The 24,521-nt window shown below is 33.6% G+C and overlaps 1 long non-coding RNA gene across 1 annotated transcript in view; it reads left to right on the plus strand.

The window, feature by feature from the left end:
- The window catches only part of LOC306645946, a 73,721-nt gene extending 53,625 nt beyond the window's left edge, over positions 1-20,096 (plus strand). Inside the window, exon 2 of the long non-coding RNA XR_013759767.1 lies at positions 19,770-20,096. This is a non-coding gene — a long non-coding RNA (uncharacterized lncRNA). The remainder of the gene's footprint in view (positions 1-19,769) is intronic.
- Positions 20,097-24,521: the final 4,425 nt, after the last annotated feature.

A 24,521-nucleotide genomic window follows, 5' to 3' on the forward strand; every position in this document is an offset into this window, starting at 1 on the left:
TGAAAATGAGTAGAAGAAAATTAGGTGAGTAGAATTGGGGCATGCCCCTAGAGGAGGGGGCAGCCAAAGAGAAAAGTCTGGAAGTCAGAAAGATGGCCAATATGGACAAAGTTTAGTGGGCATTGGTGAGTGATATGTAGGATAGGAGATCTTGGATAGGAATGTAGGAAAACTTGGAGGTGGGCAGGTGTCAAAAAATACATTTTCTCCTAGGTCATGTTAAGGACTTCTACTTTATTCTAAAAGAACTGGAAGCAGTGAAGAGCTTTAGTGAGGGAGGGAACAAAATATTCACATTTCCAAAAATTACTTTACGTGGAATGTGCAGTTTAGAGGGGAGCAAACACAGGAGGTCTTTAGAAGAGATTTAGGTACAGTCAGGGTGAGCAATAATGTTGGCTTTGACTGATGATGACTGTAGAGGTGAGAGACGTAAATGGTTGTAAGCAAAAGACTTTAAAAGATAGAGGTGAGTGCAGGATTAGATATGGATCAGATAGGCAAGTGTCAAAGGTCACAGATCCTTTTCTCTCATGAACACTTGAATTCAGGTTCATGTTATAGAGGAGACATGAATCACAAGAAAGAGAACAGGTTTGGAGGTCTTAATAGTCATCTAGGGTTTCAATGACATAGTCTCATTATGTGCAGTATATAATGCAAATGCAGTATTACCACTTCAAAATACCATTAATCTCTGCATATATATAAAATAGGAACCCATATAGGTATTTGGGGGGTTTTCAATAAAATTAACTTTATTATGACTTTCTTATATCAGGCACTATTCAGAATATTGAAATTACTATAGTTATTTTAGATACCTAGAATAGTACAAGTATATGAATCCTTTCTGGAAAAGATCATAGGACCAACAATAAAAGGAAGGAAAGAAAGGGAGACATACAAAGGAAAAATGAAGTGGCAATAATTAATGGAGGGCAAAAGGAAAGAAAGAAAAGAAGGAAGGAAGAAATTTCCCGGTTACCTGTCACAGTCAACTAACCTTATACCAAGGTCATTCACCTCTTTTTAATGAAGACAAATATGATGTACTGGATCTTGCCTATGTCATAAAAAATCTATTTTTCAATTGAGTTCTGAGATTTTTAATTTGGTGTTTCATCTTTTAAAAATGTATTAAATTGGATTTAGTGTGCTTGTAAATTTGGATTAAGCTTAGTCTGATCTCTTTTATAAGCAAATTTCTTATTACTCTTACAAACCATAAGGTGAAACCAAAGCAATGCATTTCCATTAACTAGATGTTTGCACTAAAGGTAAGTCATTTTTAGTTTCCCAAGAGAGTATCTAAGAATAATTTAGAAATAAAATTCTCAATCGTTGCCTTTTGTGAACCAAAATAATCACACACCTAGTGTAAATACAATGGAAAATCTCTTCCATGTTTCTTGGGCCTGCAGTGTGGTGGATTTTGTAGCAATATGTAGAACTCTTAGCATGGCATTCTAATTGAAACATTGTTGTGTGTTACAAGATTCAGTTTTTGATCTCCCCTCCATAATAGTCATTCTTTAATCTTTTTTTTTTTTTTTTTTCTCGGTTGCCTCATTTTGCCTTCTCAGTATTACACATGCTGAATACCATTATTGCTTTTGGTTATTAACTAGGGATGGATTTGGAAAAAGTAATTTTGTGCCTGCTTGATGTCGCAGAATAAGCTGTCAAACATCATAGCAGGTGACAGTGTGCTGTCCTTCTGTGGAGCTGCAGCACAGTGTGTGTTATAGCTGGAAGGTTATAGGTAATCAGAGAGGATTACTGACGGCGGCTTTATTAAATATCTGTGGAGGTCTACTGTGGCTGGGGCCAGATAATATGAGCTTCCAATATGAAAACAGGAAATTATTAATAAACTGGATTGGCTGTTCTGAATGCCCTTGCAAAAGTTTATCTAATTTTATTTTCCAGGGAGATGAATGTCAAGTATTAGATTTATTATTACTTAAGGTGTAGGCCTTTTATTCTTTGAAGTGATTCTCTTTTAATTTGTTATATTTCCCTGGATGTTTGATGATATTAACATTGTTTAAACCAGAATGTTTCCATTCTCATTTTCTAGTAAGTAAATTTTGACAGTTCAGACTGGAGCAGGTCTTATGTATTTTTTCTGATAGTATATGATAAAACATGGTTTAGCAGGAGATTTAGATCAGCATGTAAGTTGACATGGTGTTTTTCTACATTCTAATACATCATTCTCACAAACTTGAAGACGATTCTTTGAACTTCTTTTTGTGGAATTTTCTAAAAGCCAAAAAATTATTCTTATCATGCATTAGAAGAATTTTAGTATTTTTTAAGGAAGAAACTGTTGATTTATTTTTGTTTAACTGCTGCACAAAGTAATAAGGTAAAGCATTTTAAGAACTTCTGTAGTCGCTTTTGCTGTACCTTTATCTACTTAGAACACAGCACCTTACGTTTAACACTGTGAAGTTTGACAAGCATTGAAACAAAAAAGGAAGTGTAAATTTTACTAATCAAAACATCTGTACTGTGCAGCCATTTACATTTTCCTATCAAGACATGAGAGAAATGTTAATTTTAGACGACTCTTTTTATGACCTATAATTACTGTCATTAAGAAAGCTCTGGAGACTTACAGGGAGCTTTGACTGAAATACAGTTTGACATGTTCTATAATTAATGCTGAATTAACGTGCTACATGAAGTGCCTAGGAAAAAAAAAAAAAAAAAACGTTTTCTTTTTCTCAAAGAGAAGTCAAAGAAATTGTATTACAGAAATGCCTGCTAGCACAGCAGTATTTCAACTTATATTATTGGGACTATGAAGAGCTGACTTCTCAGGTACTTGAAGTTATTGTAAAACTTTCCTACTTTCAGTCTGCTTGGGATTTGTACACACAGGGATAGATATTTGTTTACCTGTTCTTTCTTTCACAACCTTGATAAAAGTTATTATTTAAAATTCATGACTTACTTTTGACATTCTGAGGTTACTCAAGATGATATTAATAGAAAATTTATTATAAAATGTACACCATATGCCTTTTAATGTAGTTATTCCAAATTTCCCTTAAATAGTACTAATTATTCATGAAAGTGTAAGTTCATTGAGGACAGGAACTTATATTATTTTGTCAATTTTTTTCATTGCTTAATCTCTTGCAAGTAGAATTTTATGTGGTACATATAATCAATAAGTATTTGATTAATTAAATTAAAAGAATAGATAACTGATTATACTTCAATATTTCTAAATCTATTATTTATATTCCTGTAATACTCAATATTTAAAAATTCCCTGGCAAGCAATATGACATAAAGTCTCTTTAGCAATATAATTCTAGTATATAGGGTTTATTTGGTTTTGATTTGAAAAAAAATCAACAATCTTTAAAAATAATCTTTCAGACAAATCTGCTTGCTATAGTTTGCATCTCAAGTGTCCCATGAAAGCACATGTGTTAAAGGTATAGCTTGGTGCTCTTGAAGGTGGTAGGACATTCAGGACGTGGGGCCTAGTGGGAAGTCCTCAGATTATTGAGAGTGTTTCCTTGAAGTGGATAGTGGGACCCTGACCCCTTCCTCTTGCTCTCTTTCAGTTGTTCTCAGTAGCCTTACCTGCTGTGATAATAACAATAATTGTTTAAGTCATTATGGTTGCTATTGTAAAACGTCTCTCATATGGTTTGGAGCTAAAGAATATGAAATATTTCAAGAAGTGGAGTAAATAAGAGGGATTTGTTGGGTGTACTTGAAATGTAATAGAAATTTGTTGGCTATATTTGAAATGCCTTAGTTTGTTTCTTGCTACCTCAATCCTTTGTGGTAACTCAGTAATTTCATTTATTGAACCATCCAGGTGACAGAGAAGGAAACATAGTATTTCAATCGGAATAACTACAATATTTCAATTTGATATTTATAAACAACATTGGTTACTCCAGGGTTTTTTGTCTTTTTTTAAGCTAAGAGTGCATCTTTCCCTTTCCTGGGATCTGCTTTATACTTCATAGACATCTGCAATCTGATATGAGCTTCTTGAGGGCTGGGACTGTGTACTACTCTGTTCAGTATCCTAACTGTAGGATTACTTTGGTACAGCCATGTCCCAAGTTTTAAGTGGCTACTAACACTGGGAATAAGCCTGTCTGGGAAGAAGAGATCCTTCATAAAAGAAGTGTGGATGCAGATTGGCTTTGGACCACTTTGACAACCTAAGGAGTCTTATCTCAGTACACAGCATTTACCTAAGGATAGAAGTAGAAAGAAGAGAAATGCATAACGATCTTTTCTAGATATGAGTGACATGTTAATGAGTGTGTGCTAGTGAGACTGTGTGAGTGCGTGTTACTTTTACAAACTTTGGATAAATAATATATAAAACACACAGTTTATGGGCTGTAAAAAATTCTTTTAAATTTGCTATCAACCCTTCAGTAAAAAAACATTGAGAAGATGAAGCAGTTGTTGGGAATGAAACAGGTAGTTTTGGTTTGGGGTAGCTTTGCACTCCCTGAGAGAGAGTTAGGAAGGTGAATGCCTTCCCTATGAAGGTATTCATGGACAAGTCAACACTCATCACTAAGAAACTCAATCAGACACCCTTGCCTCTAACCAATCTCATTATTCTCCATTTGCTTTGCAGTCCATTTGTTTAGCACAGACTTTTTCCACGGTAGGACAAAAGTGTGGAGTATAGGTCATTAATGCAACTACTTCTGTCACTGGAATTTCTCAGCACAGAGTCAGGTACCAGTCCATTTTCCCTTCATGGTTTTACACAGCATGCATCAGTTACTATCCACAGATCTGTAAAAACCCTTCATAAGAAGTGAAGGTTAATTTTATGCATGACCTTGACTGGGCTAAGAGATGTTCAGATAACTGGTAAAAACATTTCTCCTGGATATGTTTGTGAGCATGTTTCTGGAAGAGATTATCATTGGATTTAGTAGACTGTGTAAAGTAGGTTAAAATCCTGTTGTTGTGAGAGCATTATTCAATTCATTGAGGGTTTGGGTAGAAAAATAAAGTAAGAAAGTGTAAATCTTCTTTTCTACCTCTTTATCTGAAACACACATCTTCTGCCTTCAGACATGTGAGCTCCTGGTTCTCGACTCATACAGATTACAATGTTGAATTACTTTGCTCTCCAACTTTCAGATGGAATATTGTGGGACTTTGTGCCCTCCATAGATGTATGAGCCCATTCTCATTATAAATATCCTCTTATCTCTCTCTACTCTCTCTTTGTCAATAGGTATATTCTTTTTTAATTTTTTTTTATTTTTACAGACTGCATTTTGATTCATTGTACACAAATGGGGTACAAATTTTCATTTCTATGGTTGTACTCCATGTAGATTCATATCATTCATATAATCATACGTGTACACAGAGTAATGATGTCTGTCTCATTCCACCATCTTTTGTACCCCCACACCCTCCTCCCTCTCATTTTCCTGTATGTAATATAAAGTTCCTCCATTCTTTTCTCACCCCCCACTTTTCACCCCCATTATATATCGTCATCCACTTAAAAGGGAAAACATTCAGCCTTTGTTTTTTTGGGATTGGCTTATTTCACTTAGCATGATATACTCCAATTTCATCCATTTATCTGCAAATGCCATAATATTATTCTTCTGTATGGCTGAATAATATCCCCTATGTATATATACCACAGTTTCTTTTTTTATTCATCTGTTTAAGGGCATCTAGCAATCTAGCTATTGTGAATTGAGCTGCTATAAACATTGATATGGCTGTGTTACTTTAATATTCTAATTTTAAGTCCTTTGGGTATAAACCGAGAAGTGGGATAACTGGATCAAAAGGTGGGTCCATTCCATGTTTTCTGAGGAATCTCCACACTGCTTTCCAGTGTGGCTGTACCAATTTGCAACTCCACCAGCAACGTAAAAGTGTGCCTTTTTTCCCACATTCATGCCAAGATCTATTATTGTTTTTGTTCTTGATAATAGTCATTCTAATTGGAGCAAGATGAAATCTTAGAGTTCTTTTACTTTGCATTTCTCCAATTACTAGGAATGTTGAACACTTTTACATATATTTATTAATCGACTGTACATTTTCTTCTGCAAAGTGTCTGTCCAGTTCCTTGGCCCATTTATTGATTGGGTTCTTTGTATTTTTGGTGTAAAGTTTTGTAAGTTCTTTATAAATTTTGGAGGTTAGGGCTCTATCTTAAGTGCATGTGGAAAAGATTTTCTCCCACTTTGTAGATTCTCTTTTCACATTACTTATTGTATCCTTTGCTTAGAAAAAGCTTTTTAGTTTGAATCCATCCCATTTATTGATTCTTGCTTTTATTTCTTGTGCTTTGGGAGTCTTGTTAAGGCAGTCTGATCCTAAGCCAACATGAAGAAGAATTGGGCTTTGTCTTCTATTTGGTGCAGGGTCTTTGGTCTAATTCCTAAGTTCTTGATCCATTTTGAGTTGAGTTTTGTGCAGGATGAAAGACAGAGGTTTAATTTCATTTTACTGCATATGAATTTCCAGTTTTTCCAGCACCATTTGTTGAACAGGCTACTTCGTCTAGTATGAAGTAACTGTATTTTTGTAGATTTGTCTCTGTGTCTTCTATTCTGTACCACTGGTATGCCTATTTTGGTGCCAATATCATACCATTTTGTTACTATTGCTTTATAGTATAGTTTAAGGTCTTGTATTGTGATATCTCCTGCTTCACTTTTTCTGCTCAGGATTGTTTTGGCTATTCGAGGTCTCTAATTTTTCCAGATGAAGTTCATGATTGCTTTCTTTTTTCCTATGAGGAATGTCATTGGGATTTTAGTTGGAATTGCACTGAATCTGTGTACAGTCTTTGGTAGAACGGCCATTTTGACAATATTAATTCTACCTATCCAAGAACATGGGAGATATTTTCGTCTTCTAAGGTTTCTTCAATTTCTTTCTTTAGTGTTCTATTGTTTTCCTTGTAGAAGTCTTTCACCTCTTTTATTAGATTGATTCCCAAGTATTTTATTATTTTTTGAGGCTATTGTGAATATTGTAAATTTTTTGAGGCTAATGTGAATAGGTTTTCCTAATTTCTCTTTCAGAGCATTCATGACTTGTGAATAGAAATGTATTAGAATTATGCATATTGATTTTATATCCTAGTACTTTCCTGATTTCATTTATTAGTTGTAGAAGTTTTCTAGTGGAGTTTTTTGTATCCTCTAAATAAAAAACCATGTCATCAGCAAATCGTGATAGCTTGAGTTCTTCTTTTCCCATTTGTACCCCTTTAATTTCTGTCTAATTGCTCTGGCTAGTGTTTCAAGGATGATGTTGAATAGAAGTGGTTAAAGAGGGCATTCCTGTCTTGTTTCAGTTTTTAGAGGGAATTCTTTCAGTTTTTCTTCATTTAGAATGATCTTGGATGTGGGCTTAGAGTAGATAGCCTTTACAATGTTGAGTTATGTTCCTATTATCCCTATGTTTTTCTAGTGTTTTAAGCATGACGGGGTACTCTGTTTTATCAAATGCTTTCTCATCATCTATTGAAATAATCATATGATTCTTAACTTTAAGTCTATTGATGTGATGAATTATGTTTATTTATTTCTGGATGTTGAACCAACCTTGCATCCCTGGGATAAACCCCACTTGATCATAGTATAATACTTTTTAATATGCTTTTGTATGTGATTTGCCAGAATTTTGTTAAGGATTTTTTCATCTATGTTCATCAATATGTATATTCTATGGATTATGTTTTCTCAGAACCCTGACTAATATAGGCATTAAGATAAAGAATATAGCACCCCAGAGTGCTCCCAATTTTAGAGATGGGACTAGCAGAACTATTAATTTCTTTCCAAATATGTGACTTTACAGTATCTTTCTCAAGTATAAATCTTTAATTTCGTATTATCTTATCAGTAATTTGTATTACAAAACACATAATTATTCCCTGAGTATCTTCTGCATTTAAAATTGATTTTGCCTTTGTTTTCTCTACAGAATCTTCCATTTTACCATGTGTTACATCTATATTGTAAGAGGTATAAAAAAGGAAGCAAGTAAGGTTGGTAAGTATTTTGAAGTCAAACTGAAATACTTGGTCAAGTTTCTATGTAGTGGAACTATTTCATCAAGGGAAATCTTATTTATATATCAAACAAACTAAAAAGAATTGCAATCATCCATGTAGTTTCAGTATGCTCATAAGTAGATAGCTGTCTTTGTCTTTCCAATTTCCTGCCAATAAGTGCTCTACACAGAAGGTACATTTTGACAAACCTCTCTTGAAGAACATATGATGAACAACCAGAAGATTTAAAATAAGTATGATCAAATCATCACACTGAATTGGGAGACAAAGAGACTATGAAAACAGGAAAAAGCAGAATGTTGCAGGAATGCGGAAGGAGGGAGAGATTTGCGAGTGAGTTAAGAGGACATTTTTCTAGTTGATGAGTAAGAAGAATGACAAATGACACAGGTTGTGTGGTTTGTTTTTCCTTGATATGCCGGATGGATGTGATTGTTTCATTAGCCAAGAGGAGGGAAATAAACATTATTATTTTTTTAAGGCAGAGAAGAAAAAAATCCTCGTGTTAGCCTATTTGGTTTGAAGAGCTTGCAGGGAATGCCAGACAGAGATATTCTGTTGGCATTGGAAATCATGAGGGCTCCCACTTGCCTCCCATAATGAAAACTTCACTTCACGTACATATAATGTATAATGTTATACTTTTTGTTGTTACTGCAGATTGCACCCAGGGGTGCTTAACCATTGAAACACATTCCCAGTCTTTTTTTTCTTTTTTAATTTTATTTATTTATTTATTTATTTATTTATTTTTTGAGATGGGGGTCTCACTAAATTGTTTAGGGCCTCAGTAAATTACTGAGACTAGTTTGAACTTGCAATCCTCCTGTCTCATCCTCCCAAGCCTCTGGGATTACAAGCCTGTGCTACCACATGTGACTATGCTGTTATACTTTTTAGTTATACCTACAATAGAGAATTCTGTCCTTAAAAGTACCCAATCAACAAAAGGATTCATTTCATCCATATAATCGTGCATTTGTTAAAAAATATTCCACTACTAAGTTAGTTGGCAAGATTTCCCAAAATTAAATATGGGGGTAGCATTGATCAGGAAGAGATATTGGATGTTTCATCATTTTAATTTTAAATATAAGAAATGAGTTTTCTAATAGTTGAAGTCATAAATGCCTGCATATCAAATTGATGCATTCCTGATTATGGAGAATGTTCATTGTTAACACATATGACTAATTGGCATAAGTTTTTCATATTTTTTCTTAATGTTTTTATTAGTGCATTATAGTGGCATTCATTTTGACATAATCACACATGCATTTAAGATAATTTGCTCCATTATAATCCCTTGTACTTCCTCTTTCCCTAACCACCTCCCTTCTCTGCTCCCCTTCCTCTACTCTCCTGTCTTCCATTTATTTACTGTTTTGTTAATTGGTGCTTTATAGGTATACATAAAGTTTGAATCACTGTGGTGTATTCACAAATGTACGTAGCATCATTTGGCCAATTTTATTCTGCAGTTCCTCACTTTTCCTGCCCATCTGGCTTTCCCCTCAGTGCCTTTCCCCTACTCCACTTACCTTCCTTCTAATTTTCATGGGATCCAGCTGTCATTTTTATTTCCCTATTTCTGAGTCTAGCTTATTTTACTTAGCATGATGTTTCCATTTCCATTCATTTACCAGTGAATGTGGCATGTATTTTAGTCAATGCACTCAGTATCTGATGCACACTTGGCTCCCCGTTACTAAGTTATTCTGCAGTTTTCATTGTTATGATTCTGTGATCCTGTTTGGGTTCTAAGCTGAAATGTCCACAAATGAGAAAGACTACATCATTGATTGTTATGGTTTCATGGGTCTAAACTTTTCCCCAGTATTTCAGCTCCCCTGCCTGCTCCCCTCCATCAAACAATAAACAAAGAAATAGGACCAAAACATACCAACATGAAGATAGTTTTCTAGTGCTGGATTGTGCTTGCCAGTAGATGACACACTATTGGTCCACTGACATAAACTGCAAACATGAGACATATCCCTGACTCTTCCTTCCCTGTAAGACCTCATCTGTCATCTGTCTTGAAGATTTTACAGTGTTGAAGATTTTACAGTGTTCTTCCTTGCCTAAAACTTGTCAGTGACTATCTTTCTAATCGTTTAAGATGATCTGACTGTCAAACTTAACCCTTTATGTTCTAAACTTGGTTGGCCCATAGAGCATCATCTTTTCATCAATTTTCCTATCACATTTGATTTTTCTACTAAGCACAAAGAAACTTATAATTCTCTAGACATAATACTAATAGGTCATATGTCTTTGCTTAAAATGAATTAGTTTTTTGAGTTTGGAAAATATTTATTCTACACTCAAACATTAATCAAGTTTCTTAAATTTTTGTCTGATAAATTTTTTATTCTACTTCAGTTTTGAATAAATCATAAAATCATCATTAATATACCAGTTTGTTTCTAAATATTTTCACCTTCAAGTAACATTTTCAAAATACACAGCAATATTATACATATATAATATATAAAATGGATCCATACATGTAAATTTTATAGGAATTATGTTAAGAAACTACAGGCAAGCAATTTGAATAAAATTTATTTTTATTATTAATAAAATAACCCAGTGTATCAAAGCTTATTGTTTCAAAACAAATACAAACATTATAAATGACATTAACATTTTTATATCATGTTTATAATCTTGTGTATTTTTTATACTTAGAGTGCACCTAAATTTGGACTAGTTAAATTTAAGTGTTCAGTACCCATGTGTGCCTGGTGGCATCCAAAGCAGTTGATAGCCAACCTTAGTTCACAGTTTCACTGGCCAAGTCAAGCTCATTGCATGTATTGGTTTTTTTTGGCACCTAAGGATTTTTACATTTTTAATGGTTGCAAACTAATCAGAAGAGAAATAATATATATTGTTGCCTTAAAATTATATGAAATTCAAGTTAGGGAAGTTTTTTGTTTGTTTGTTTGTTTATTTATTTACTTATTTATTTTGGTACTGGGGATTGAACCCAGGTGTGGGTTTAACCACTGAGCCATATTCTCAACACTTTTTAAAAAAAAATTTATTTAGAGAGGAGATCTTGCTGAGTTGTTTACAGCATTGTTAAGTTGCTGAGGTTGACTTTGAACTCATGTTCCTCCTGCCTCAGCCTCCTAAGCCACTGGGATTACAGGTGTGACCCATCATACCTGGTCAGCCAATTTGTTTTGATATAGCATATGGCCGGAAAAGAAAAGCTTAAAGTATTTACCCTCTATCCCTTTTACAGAAAACTTTTGTCAGTCTCTCTTCTGGAGGGCTTGTTCTCCTAGGACCATGATCATGGCTTGTTATCTTTGTTATCACTTAGTGAAGACTGATACATGTAAGAAACTCGATAGTTTAACCAATGGATACATTTTGTAAATTTGATTGAATAAAAATTACTGAACACCATACATTCCCTACCCAGAAATCATGTCTTAGAATTCTCCCAGTCTAAAACACTTTATTAAAGCATAGTTAATAACATATATCTTTCAACTTAGATAGATCTGGGTCTCTGTTGTAGCTTTGCCCAATCTTAATCTTAGGTAATTTACTAATCTTCATTTCTCTCAGTATCTACAAAATGGGACAAGAGCAGTGTTTATTTCATGTTGTTATGGCAACTGATTCATAAAATGATATATATAATAATTTTGTATAGTGACTGAAAAATGGTTATGCAAATGTCAGTGATATTTAATAAATATATTCAAATTCCTAATTTAATTTATTATTTTCAGTATTTTTTATTTTTTATTTATTGATTCCTTTTAGTTATACATGACAGTAGAATTCATTTTGATATAATTATACAAACATGGAATTTATATTATTCTACTTAGGATCCTATTCTGGTGGATGTAAATGATGGAGGGATTCACTGTGAATTATTTTTGTCACTGATATGAGAAGAAGTGATACTCTAAATAAATGGTTTGTAAAACTATATCTAAATATAGTAAACTATATCTAAATATATATCTAAACAAATCTTAAGACAGTTTTCTAGGTTTGTTTAAAATATACTTTGGGCACCAAAATATAAAATTAGGATATTATAGTTACCTGAGACTCAGAAATAAATATAAATGCATGCTAAATTTACTTGGAAATAAAGAATATTTTCAAAGATAAAAAAAGGTATTTATGTATAAGTGACATAGAGAAATATTGCCAATAAAGTTTTAGCAGTTTGGAGAATCAGAAACACACATGGTTAAGTAATATATTATATAGCTTTACCTTAGCCCCATAAAATAGTTTTTAAAAAGCACGCCTTTAAAATTAATTTTTAAATCATGTAAAATTAATTAATGGTAGTTCAATGTTATAAATATTATTATGTTCGATATTATAAAAGTATTCAAATCACATTGTTCCATTTATTTCCCTTGTTGAAATGTTAACGTTGCTGAAAATAATTCTTTAGACAGTTATGTTTAATTTAGGTTTTATGACTCCTCAGAGTGAAGAGAGGAAGAGTGTTGTAATTTTCTGGTATGGAGAATCATTTGCTATGGTAAACTGGATAAATGCTTGTGCTACCTCCTGGGAGTAGAATAGAAAAGAGTAGCTGGATCTATTCTGCTGAGATGCCAAGGTCTCCATTTTCTTTCAAAATCAGTGGCCTTAGAGGGATCATGAATTGCTGAGGTAGAACAATCTTTACTCCTCTTTATCTCTCTTCCACTGCCTTTGAAATCAACTAGAGCTTCGTACTTGGAAGCAGCACAAAGGGTAAGGCTAGGAATAAAAATATGGCCTAGGATTTGTGGTGCTCAAGTGATTCAGACTCATTTCTCCAATAGCTGCAGTTCTGAAACCTGCTAGACTTACCACTGATGTATTGCAGTTCATAGCATTCTAATTCATTTTACAGAGCTAATCCTGCCCAGCTCTACCATTACTCTTTTAAGGAGAGCTTATGCTTTGGTTTCATTTAAAGTAATTCATCATTAAATTCACAATTCCTGATTTTATCAAATTATGCAGATACGGAGTGTATCCAGACCTTCTTTGTGGACAAAATCAAAGTGGTTAAAAACTGCCATGATACATGGTGCTCACGTGCAATATAAAGTACCCCTCGATCCTGCCTACATCCTTTTATTTAAGTTTTTGTAATTCTTTGTATTTCTTTTCTGACTAAATAAAAATAAAGATAATAAAATCCCTTGGCTATTTTACTCAACATTTGACAAAATACATCTATTCTTTCTTATGTGTAAAGCTGATATTTTAAAAATGATGTTCTTAATGTCTGTTCAGTTTTATGAACACACTCCATATGTTAGTATAATATCCCTCAGAAAAAGCACAGTTTGTGTGTCTTCTTAATTTGTCTTATATTTACATATATTAATTTTATTGTATATTCACAGGCTCTTCATCTTCAATTATAAGAATTTTATTTTTCTCATATTTAAAAACACCTTTTCAAATGTCTTAGGAAAAAATATATAAGAAGTATAGGAAATAATTTCCCCTTGTAATATTTTACAATGGAAGAGTACTACCACAATTAATATGTTGATATTGATTTGCTTCTCTTAAAATGCTGTTGCTAATTTTATTAGGTTTATTTTATGCATCAGAAATAAGCAAAAAATTTTGAAACATTTATTACCATGAAATGATCACAAATAGCTGTAATAAAATAACCATATTGCCTTCATATTCCATGGATTTATTGATCTTCTCCTGGAAAAAAAATGTTGAGAGATTTAAATGAGAGAATTTAACCATTTGATGAAAAGGTAGACAAAAGGTTCAAAATTGAACTTTAATCTATTATTTCTTATAAATATCTAGTGTGTGTTATATTCTTGTAAATAATTTCAGATAAATCATATCCCAATGTTCATTCTAAAACTATCAACCTGCAAACTGATACTTTAAGAGATAATTTTAATTTCAGTTCAAAAACAACACAATCATTTGGTTTCTTCAGACTCTAGTTACATATTGAGTAGTACCTTATTTTAAGTCAAACTACTATCACTAATCATGGAGGAACAAAGATGTGTCCAAATTTTGAAGGAACATTGGTGTCCCAAAGCTCAGATAATGAATTTTAGCTCTCTCTGGAGGAAAGTCTTTCCTGGATGTAGTCTGGCAATAGTCCAAGATTTCTTTTTAAAAGTAACTCCATATGTGTACTGAAAATAAGCTAGTGATGTTTTAAATCAACTGGAAAGAGAGGCTGTTCTTTTCAATATTTTTTTCCTGAGTATAACTTTGAAGTGCAGCATTTGGGGATTATGAAGGTTTGGGTTACCTGCTGAATGAAGGCATGGAAAATTATTTGAAAGCACCCTTTTTAAAAAATGTACTTTAAACTTATGAAATATCACCTGTGGTTACAAGGAGGTATGCAATTCAAAGCATTTTTTTCAACCTAAAGAGAAAGAGTTAATTTAAAATTGAGATTATATTTTCCACGTTTTGTATGTCTACAAGAGCATAATCAAAAGTTTGTGGTTCACTTATTTTTAAAGTCAGGAGATGATGGGGATGAGTAAATGCTATTAAATTAAATAAAATATGGAGAAATTTATAATAAGTTAGACACTGTGAGCAAAACTGAACCAAGGACCACATCTAACCATACTCTAATGATTGTCTCACAGCAGGTATGTTAAGTGATTTCATTTTCAAATAAACTCAACTTTTTTTTTAATGTTCCTGTAATCTGTTCTGAATTTACTGAATGCATTCAAAAACTTGAAATTTCATATATGCATCCATATAAATATGTAAGTTTTTTTTCCTCAGCATCCTTTTTAGCTAGGGTGAAGTTATATTGTTAAATTTGCATCATGTAAATATAATGTAAAATATATTTGAATAATCATTCTTCAGAAAATAAAGGAACTATCATAGCACACCTCTAATTTACATCATGAGAGTATTTTTTGTTAAAGAAATCACAGTCATGCCTGCTACATTTGGAAATTATCATATAACATTCTGAAAAACTTTCAATGTCTATATAATTAAATTTGTACCATAGTATGCAAAACATTTGATTATAACCAAATGGGGATATGAGTGTCTCTCCTGTTTAGCAGCAATAAATCAATGTTTAAAAATATCAGAGTTTCTGATACTTATCAGAGTAAATAGTAATTGTATTAAAAATCATGCTTCATAGAAATGTGAATAAATGAATTCAGAAACTCCAAAATTAATGTAATACTTATATATAAATCATTTTACATATATAAATCTTTTTAATTTGTTCATTTTTAATGAATATTTTGTATGGTTTATAATGTATGTTAAAACTGTACCTTTTGTTATGAACTTAGTATGTCAAGAAACATTTACTGTCGGTGCCTCTCATGTGGCACAGTGTACTAAGCACTAAGGAACTAGCGAAACATATTGGATAGTCATAAGTGGAATGGAGAAAAAATAATTCAGAGAAGACTGTAATACTTGAGTATGCCGTATGGAAAAATTGTTGCAATTTTAGATGTAGCAGGTAGAAAGCCTTTCTGAAGTGGCTTTTGAATAGAGCTAAAGGCTTATGGTAATGGACAATGTGGATACCTGGAGAAAAAGGGTCTCCATCCAAGGTCACACAAGGGAATGTTTCTGTTAAGTTCTATGAACAATAGGAATGTCAATGTAGAGGTAGCTTTGTGGACAAGTGCTGGAGAACTCGCAGTCATGTCTAAAAAGTAATAGAGGCAAGCTTGGACAGTACTTTGAAAACCATGGAAAGGCTTTGTATTTATTTAGAGTGAATTGGAGGATTTTGAACAGAGGAGTGACATAGCATCAACTTGTTTTGAGCAGATTACTACCATTTTGAGACCAGGCTGTAAGTGGACAAGGGTGATGGCCGTAAGATAATTTGAGAGTATATTGTAATGATTAGTGAAGACAGGATGGGTTTCTCGAGTGATGGGTTGTGACCACGGCAATGAAAGGTGTTAAGAAGTGACTGAACCAGGTGTAGTGGTGCATACCCATAATCCCACCTACTCAGGAGGCTGAAGCAGGAGGATCACAAGTTCAAGGCCAGCCTCTGCAGCTTAGCAAAATCCTGTCCAAATCAAAATAAATAAATAAAAAGGGTTGGGGAGATATCTCAGTGGTGAAGCACTTACCTAGCATGAACAAGACAGTAAATTCAATCTCCAGAACCCACCCCCACAAGAGGAAGTGGTTGAATATTTAATCTATAGTACAGGCAATAAGACTTGGTGATTGATCTGATATGGGAAAAGGAAATATCCAGGATGTTTGTATACCAAGTCAGAAAGATGAGGTTGCCACTGTAATGGAGAAGACTGTTAGAGGAGCATGCTTGGGAAGAAAAGACATGGAACTTTGATTTGGACAAGTTATGTTTGGCATGACTATCAGAGATTTGTATTGAGTTATCACATAGGAAATTGTTTACACAAAGCTGGAATTAATTTGAAAATCTAAAATTAAAATATGAATTTAAGAATCATTAGACTATAAATTGAATTTAAAATCACTAGACTGAATCAGATTACCTTGTGAATGAACATAGAGATAAATAAAATAATAATTCCTTATCATATGGTTATATATAGTCTTTATCAATTCCTTTTTTATCTTTTGAACACACACACACACACACACACACACACATAACTTAACACATAAACCAGGACAATGCACTCTCAAGAAAAAAAATACCAGGATATTGAGAAAGAAAAATAAAACTAATAGGATTACTATCAATATTCTGAAGACCAATTTATTGCTATATTTAGTTAAAATGTAATGAAGAATTTTTGTCATATATCCCCAGAGACTTTAGAGTAGAATTTTAAAATATATATTGCAACTCAACATCCTATAAAAGAGAAGTGGAGGAATACACATTAACATATCTGAACAACAGAATGTTATACAGCTGTCAATTCTATAACTCAGAACGATAGTATCAATTTAGATTGTTTTCAAAGACACAATATTGAGCAGACCTGCAAATTACAGAAAATTTTATATTTTGAGATCATTTTTGTTAATTAAAAATAAAAATATAAATGTGAAATAGGTACAAAATTTAAAAGCATGCGTTTTGAAAATTAAGTACAATTACTGCTGTGGGGTCATAAGACTGGAGAGAACATGGGGGATTACAGTATTATTTACAGTGATTTATTTCTGAAAATATGACCTGATGCAACTCCAACGGAGAGTCTATTTCTTACTTGTGTATAGGATAGTCTGTCTTATCTGCATTTTTACTGTTTTAAAGAGATAGTTTGACTGTGTGTGGGTGTGTGAGAGAGAAAACTTAATTAGGAACTCTTTCCAGAGTTTGACTCACTGTGCTGTAGAGTTGTATTTCTATGGGCACTATTAAATCAATAATAACATACTTGGCTTATTATTATTATCATTATTGTTCTGCTGTGCTGAGAATTGAACCCTCCAGCAATCTACCATTTAACTTAAAGCTCAACCTCTTTAGTTTTCTTGTTTGTTTGAGTTGGAGTCTTACTAATTTCCCAAAACTGGTCTTGATGTGACCATCCTCCAGCCTCAGCCCCTAAGTTCCTGAGATTATAAGTGTGTGTCTCCCCACCCAAGACTTGCCTCTTAGTAAATATATATATATATATATATATTTTTGCTAAACTCCATTATTCAGTTCTCTCAATGAAGCTGTTAGCATTTTTATTCTGCTGTTTCCTCAAAGTCATCTTTAAAATAATGGCATCACCCAGCCCAAAATGAAAAGGGTAAGAAACAGGCTGTATCTTAAAAGGAAAATACACACACCTTCTCTAGTTGGAAACTGAAATAGACACCATGGGGAGAAAATTCACAAACAGCAGATGCTGTGGAGAATTCACTTTTCAATTGTTGATATTAAACAAGAGCACCTCTGAGACTCTGAGAGTCCGCATCCTGTGTTTATGGATTACAGTTGAAATGGTAAAACAGTATATCCTTGTACTTCTAAATATTTTATGATACAAGGCATTTATGATGGGGAATCATTTTATTCACAAAATGTTAGGTTTCCTCTAGTATTCTATTTATTTAAACTTGGAAGGAAACTGCATATTTAACCTGCACTGACTGAGATGGGAAATAATGAACAATGAAATGACATACAGTAATTTTGAAAAAGTAAATTATTTCATTTTCATAGAGATAAATATTTAACACAACATAATGAAATATGATTAATTTTAGTATTGCACATAGGATTCTCAAAGCATAATAAATTAATGGATCTAACAAACAAATATGCAAAATCCTCAAATTTAGTAATTTGAATTAAATATGAGCAATGAGAAAAATACTCTATATTACAAAGATAGAGCATTATTAATATAGATTAATTTTTAAAATAGATAAGGAAGAAAATAAAGCTTGTCAAAAACATTTCTGAAAGTTATGTTAATTTCCATTAGGTATAATTAGGTTTGCATTATAGATGTCTTAATATTTACATGAAAAATTACTTCTCTAGCTTCTATTTTAATTATTCATAGCTACCTTGCAAATGCCTGCTGTTGACTACTGGAGTGTGAGAAAGTAAAGGTATTTTATTGAGTGACTTTTCTTATACCTGAACAAAGTAGTGCACTTGCTGAGCCTGGGAATTATAGCAGCAGATTTCCTGAGTTTGAATTCTTTAATCGCTTTCATTTTCCTCACCTCTAAAATGAAGTTAATTGTTCTGTGAGTATTCAGCAGGATAATACATAAAGCTACTTATGGTTTGGCACCTGGTAAGCCCTTGGATCTCATCGATCTACAGATTAATTTTGTTGTAGTGGGAAAGGAACTAGTTTTTTGAATGGTCTCTGGTGAATAGCATCCTCCTTGGATCTTCTTCAATTCATTCTCCTCATTTAACAATCACTTAGAAAATCACATTTGATTAAATATCTTCCCTAATTAAAACCCTTAATTTTTTTTCAATTACTCTTAGGACAAAGACCAAAAATCTTTAATACAATCTTTATAGACCCAACTGGACAATATGGCCATTGCTTTCCTCAACAATCTCACTTCTCACAATTATTTCTCACTGCAGTCACACTTTACCCTCTACCAAATTCCAAAGTCATCAACTTTCTTCCTACTTAAGGACATTCCCATACACATGTAGTGTACCTGTTAATTCCTAATTATTGTTCAGGTCTTTGTTTTAAATTCACATTCTCTGAATCTCACAGAACAATCTCTGAAGCTTCTTCCCTAGATTGGCACTACTGCTCTTTAACATTCCTTTTCACAATTTGTGGGTAGTTTTAGTTTGGAATGGTATTTTCATGTACTAACAAAATGAGTTTCCATGTGGAAGGTATAGGATGAGTTACAACAATCATCATTATACTCTTTAAATTGCTCATGAACAAGTCCTCCTAGCATGAAGAAGGCAGAAGAGTATACAAGGCAGCAAGAGAGGGAAGACCTTGTTGTTTCCACCCTCCAGAGAAGGTAAGGAAGGAGAACAGCAAAAAGGAGAACACATACAGTTGAAGGATTTAAATATTTTGGACACTTAGGAGCTCAGGAAACTTATGCTAGGTGTCTAGAAAAAGTTGCAAAAGTGTCACCAAATCCTAGAGTATCTCACCCTGAAATGTTTTATGGAATCTGGAAAAAGGTGCCAGTGATGTTTCTTGAATTTGCTTCTGAAACAAATTCATTTTCCCTGCTGTTTTAGAACATTACAGGTGGCCTTCCAACTTCTGAGGACATTTCAGCAAATGGCCTGCATGAATGCATTATGAAGACACTCTGTTATCACTACCATGCCAGTGATGTTGATCACAGCTGTACTGGACACTGAACTCTGCTTGAACTTGGACCTTTCTTCAAAGAAAATGTTCCCATTGATGAGGGAGGGTATACTATAATTTAAATCCAATGAGAAAGTAAATTACATTTATTTTTTGCAATACAGATTTATTGATATTCTTTTCTTCCTTTCTTCCTTTTCTCCTTCCTTTTTCTCTATTTCTTCTCTATAAAATATATGTTCTATACCAAACTACAAGGTCCATAAAAACCTTTTTTTTTTTAATCTTACTCTTCAATATTTAGTACCCAGTATAGTCTATGGCACAGGTAAGTAGATAAATATATTTTGCTTGAATGAACATGTAATGATTGACATATGAAAGGTTTGTGACTTATAAATCATGATCCAGATATATTACCTTTATCAGATGCATATTTGAGGAAAACTTTGATAAAAGAATCCTGGTTGTAGTCACCTGAGTTTAGTTTCCTAGTAAATAATGTAAAATAAAAGTTTCTTTGAAAAACTATCTCAAAAATTATTAGAATTATTTAGCCTTGTATTTAACAAAATTTGGTGCTAAATCTTAGAATAAAGAATGAATAAAATGTTGATTTGAGGATGTGTATATTTTCTCCAATTAAATAACAAAGTACCATACAGTATTTTCCTTTTTACCTTTGATTTGGGCATGATTTGAGCATAATAATATATAAAATCATATGAAGGATATTAAAGGGATTAATCAATCTTTAGATAACTATCTGTAGTTATCATACTTTGTATTAGTAAGCCTTTCATCATTGTGACAAAAGAGCTGATAGAAACAACTTAGAGAAGGAAAACTTCATTTTGGGCTCACAGTTTCAGAGGTCCATGGTTGGTCAACTCCATTGCTCTGAGCCTAAGGTAAGGCAGAACAACATGGCAGATGGTGTGGCAGGGAAAACCTGCTTGCTTTGACATGGCAGCTGCTTTAACCATGGCAGGTGGACAGAGGACGGGGAAGGAGGGGGGGGGCGGGGAGAGAGAGAGAGAGAGAGAGAGAGAGTGAGTCAGGGACAAAATATAATCCAATATAATCCCCAAGGGAACATGCCCTTCATACATGTCCCACATGCACATGCCTACAGTTACCACCCAATAATACTTTCAAGTTATTAATTAACAAATGGATTACTCCATTAATTAGGCTACAGTGCTCATATTCTTATCATTTCACTTTGAACATTTCTATATTGCCACATAAACTTTTCAAGGTACATCTCAAATCCAAATCATAACATTCCGTCCATGGCCTCCAAGAGCTCATGTACAACTCACAGTGCAAAATTCATTTAGTCTATCTCCAAGAGGCCCCATTGTATTAACAGTTTTGGCATTGCCCAAAACTTCAATTCCAATGTCCCCTTTGAGACAAACACTTGGCTGTGAGTCCCTGTAAATTCACCAAAAGTGAGTTACATACTTTCTGTATGCAATGACACAGAGTAAATAATTCTATTCCAAAATGGAGGAATAGGCACATACACAGAAGGTATAAGACTAAAGCAAGCCCAAAATCCAAATGGACAAACACTAGTTCCTATAACTACTTATCCAGATCTAGAGCACTGGTGATAAGATGTGAATTCCAAAAGGCCCCACACCTATGGCCTAGTCATTTGCATTACGCATGATCTTTCTATTAGGCTGGTTCTGTCCACAGGCAGCAACTTTCTTCAGCAGATATTCTACATTAATGGCATCTCTTAATTCCTGGGTTTTCTATTGCATGTTTGGCATCATTCTGACAGAAGCTTCATTTATTGTCCTCTCATGGGTTACAAAGAGAAATTCTAACCTTTCTACAGTTCCCCTGGCTTCCCAGGTCTTCCTTTGAAATCTCACTGGAAGACTTTCATGACCCCTTAACTCTAGCATATTGAAGTCCTGCAAAACCAGCACCATGCAAAATAATGTCAGGATCTTGCCAGTATGAGCAACAGCTGAACCCTTTTGGACTATGGCTGCAGAAGCATCTGCAGCAATATCTGAATGGGCAACTGAATGCAGTGAAATGAATCCTGGTGAAACAGCTACCTAGCTGGTATTAGTGCTTTCATGTCAAAGCAGGGTCTTCTAGTTTTCAATTTAACTTCCTTGAGTCTGCCGTAGGCATTTGATTACTGATTCCAGAGATGCCCTCAAATTATCTGCCCTATTGTCTCTGTGCAAAATACTTAGCTTGTCTTTAGTGGCAGTAACATCTTCAGCAACCACACCTTCCTTGGCCCTAATTTTACAGGTGCTTCTTCTCTGACTTTATTACACTTTTTCAATTATGACGTCTCTTATATGTCCTTTAAGTTCTCATAGTAAATCTGATAAAAAGCTTCCAGAAATATCCATGTCACTGCCTGAGTGTTGTACTGCCTTGGCATTTTCTTCATCAGATTAATTAGTCCAATTATCTTTAAGCTCAGCTTCACATAAATCAGGACTTGGCCAAAATGCAAACAAATTGTTTGCCAGAGTGTAACAAATGGTCTCTAGTCCAACTCCAGTAGAGTCCTTGTTCTCCTCTGAAACCTTGTGATCAGTCTTTATTGTCCATAATCCTATAAGCATTCTGGTCTTCTGAGCTCCTACTGAAATTTCCCAGTGAGTTCTGCTAACAGCATCCCTAAGCTTCTCCAGCCTGCATCTCCAAACTTTTCCAAATTTCTCCCACAAACCAGTTTCAAAGACTCCTAAATGACCTGGTCAGGTTAGCCATGATAATGAACCCACTCCTCAGTACCAATTTCTATGTTAGTCAGCATTTCATTTCTGTAACCAAAATACCTGAGAAGAACAATTTAGAGGATAAAAACTTCCTTTGGAGCTTATGATTTCAGAAGATCAGTCCACAGTTAGCCTGCTCCACTGCTCTGTGACCGAGGCCATGAACATCATGGTGGAAAGGCATGGCAGAGGAAAGCTGCTCATATTATGGCATCAAGAAATCAGAGAGTGCATGAGGAGCCAGGGGAAAAATATAATTCTCTAGGGCACAACTCCAGTGACTTATTCCTTCTAGCCATGCTCCAACTGCCTATAATTACCACCATATAATACATTCAAATTTTAAACTGATCAATTTCATGGACTAAACCACTGATTACAGTTGTGGTTACAGCTCTTAAAATCTAATTACTCCACCTGTGAACATTTCTGCATTGATACATGAATTTTTGGCCAGACATTTCATATCCAAATCATAACACCCTTGTTCCAATTTTCTCATGTTAGTAAGCATAGATGTCTAATTATTATTTGTGAGAATATTTAAATTGTTACCATCATTACTTAGAACAATGGGTGATTTTTTATTACAAGTATGTAGATTTTATTAAAAAAAAAAAAAGCAAAAGTTAGGTACATTCAGACTACAAATCTTGTCCAAAATATAAAGCAGGATTCAAAGTAGTTTTCTAAATTGTCATGATGGTATCAAGATATTCTTTCACTCTTTTTTTTTTTTTTTTTTTTAACTAGCTAACTCGCTCCTAGACCAATTGACATTGTTTTAAGGAGTTGAACTATCAACTTCTAAAAAATTTCTATCTCTAGAATGCATTACATATTGCACTTTTACACAATGTTCAGTGAAACTATTAAATTTTTTTGAACTCTATATAGAATATTTCTAAAATTTTACTTTGCCAATATGTATCACAAAATTTCATCTTAGTAGGAAAACAGTTCAGAAGCCCCCTTTCCATATGACATAGGCAAAATTTATCTTATGAAAACACAGTTTGCTAACTGCTGGCTAATAACAGGAGCTCTTTTTCCTATCTTTAAATGTTCTGTTCTTCATTATTCATTAGGTACTCATCATTTGGAAGATAATCATGTTCATAATGAACTAAATTGTTCATTTTATACTTTATTTGCCATTATGATTTGAATCTTAAGTTTCTCCCAAAGGTTCATATGCTAAATAAAGACTTGGTTTCAAGTCTATGGTGTCATTGGCAGGTAGAAGAACTTTGATGAGTGTGTGGCCCAGTAGGAGTAAATTAGGTCATTGGTGTTGTGTCCAGCAACTTTCTCCTTTTTTCTTTTTGGTCACCATGAAGTAAGAAGCTTTGCTTCACCACTCCTCACCACCATGATGTTCTTCCTCAGAGACCTTCAAAAGGCAATAGAGACAGTTAACCATGGACTGAAACCATAAGCCCAAATAAACCTTTCCTACTTTGTTATAGTGACAAAGGCTGACAAATACATGAAGAAATAGATAATTCTTTTATAAAACATTTTTTCTTATTTCTTCAATATCCATAAAACAATTTTATCTTTAAAACAGACTTTCAATGGAAACTTACAGACGTAAGAAAAAAATTTAAGTGATAGCCAATAAACCCAATTCATTTGCAAATGTCCCTACTCAGCATGAAAGCTACATGCTGAGTTTTACTTGTAAAACCTAGGAAAAGTTGTCATGTTAAGGCAAAATGTGACAGCTACAAAAACTTTTCTTCTTTCGGTGTAATAAAAGTGAATTTAAGTTTTCCTACCATAGAATGGTAGAACAAAATAATTACTGTGATATCAATGTCTATGCTTTTATAAGATTTTGTCTTTTATAACTACTCTATGATCTATTTGTAGGGCAAAACATAATGTAGAGTTTCTGAGAGTAAT

Source organism: Sciurus vulgaris, assembly GCF_902686455.1.
Source record: "Sciurus vulgaris genome assembly, chromosome: 1".
NCBI lineage: Eukaryota > Metazoa > Chordata > Mammalia > Rodentia > Sciuridae > Sciurus > Sciurus vulgaris.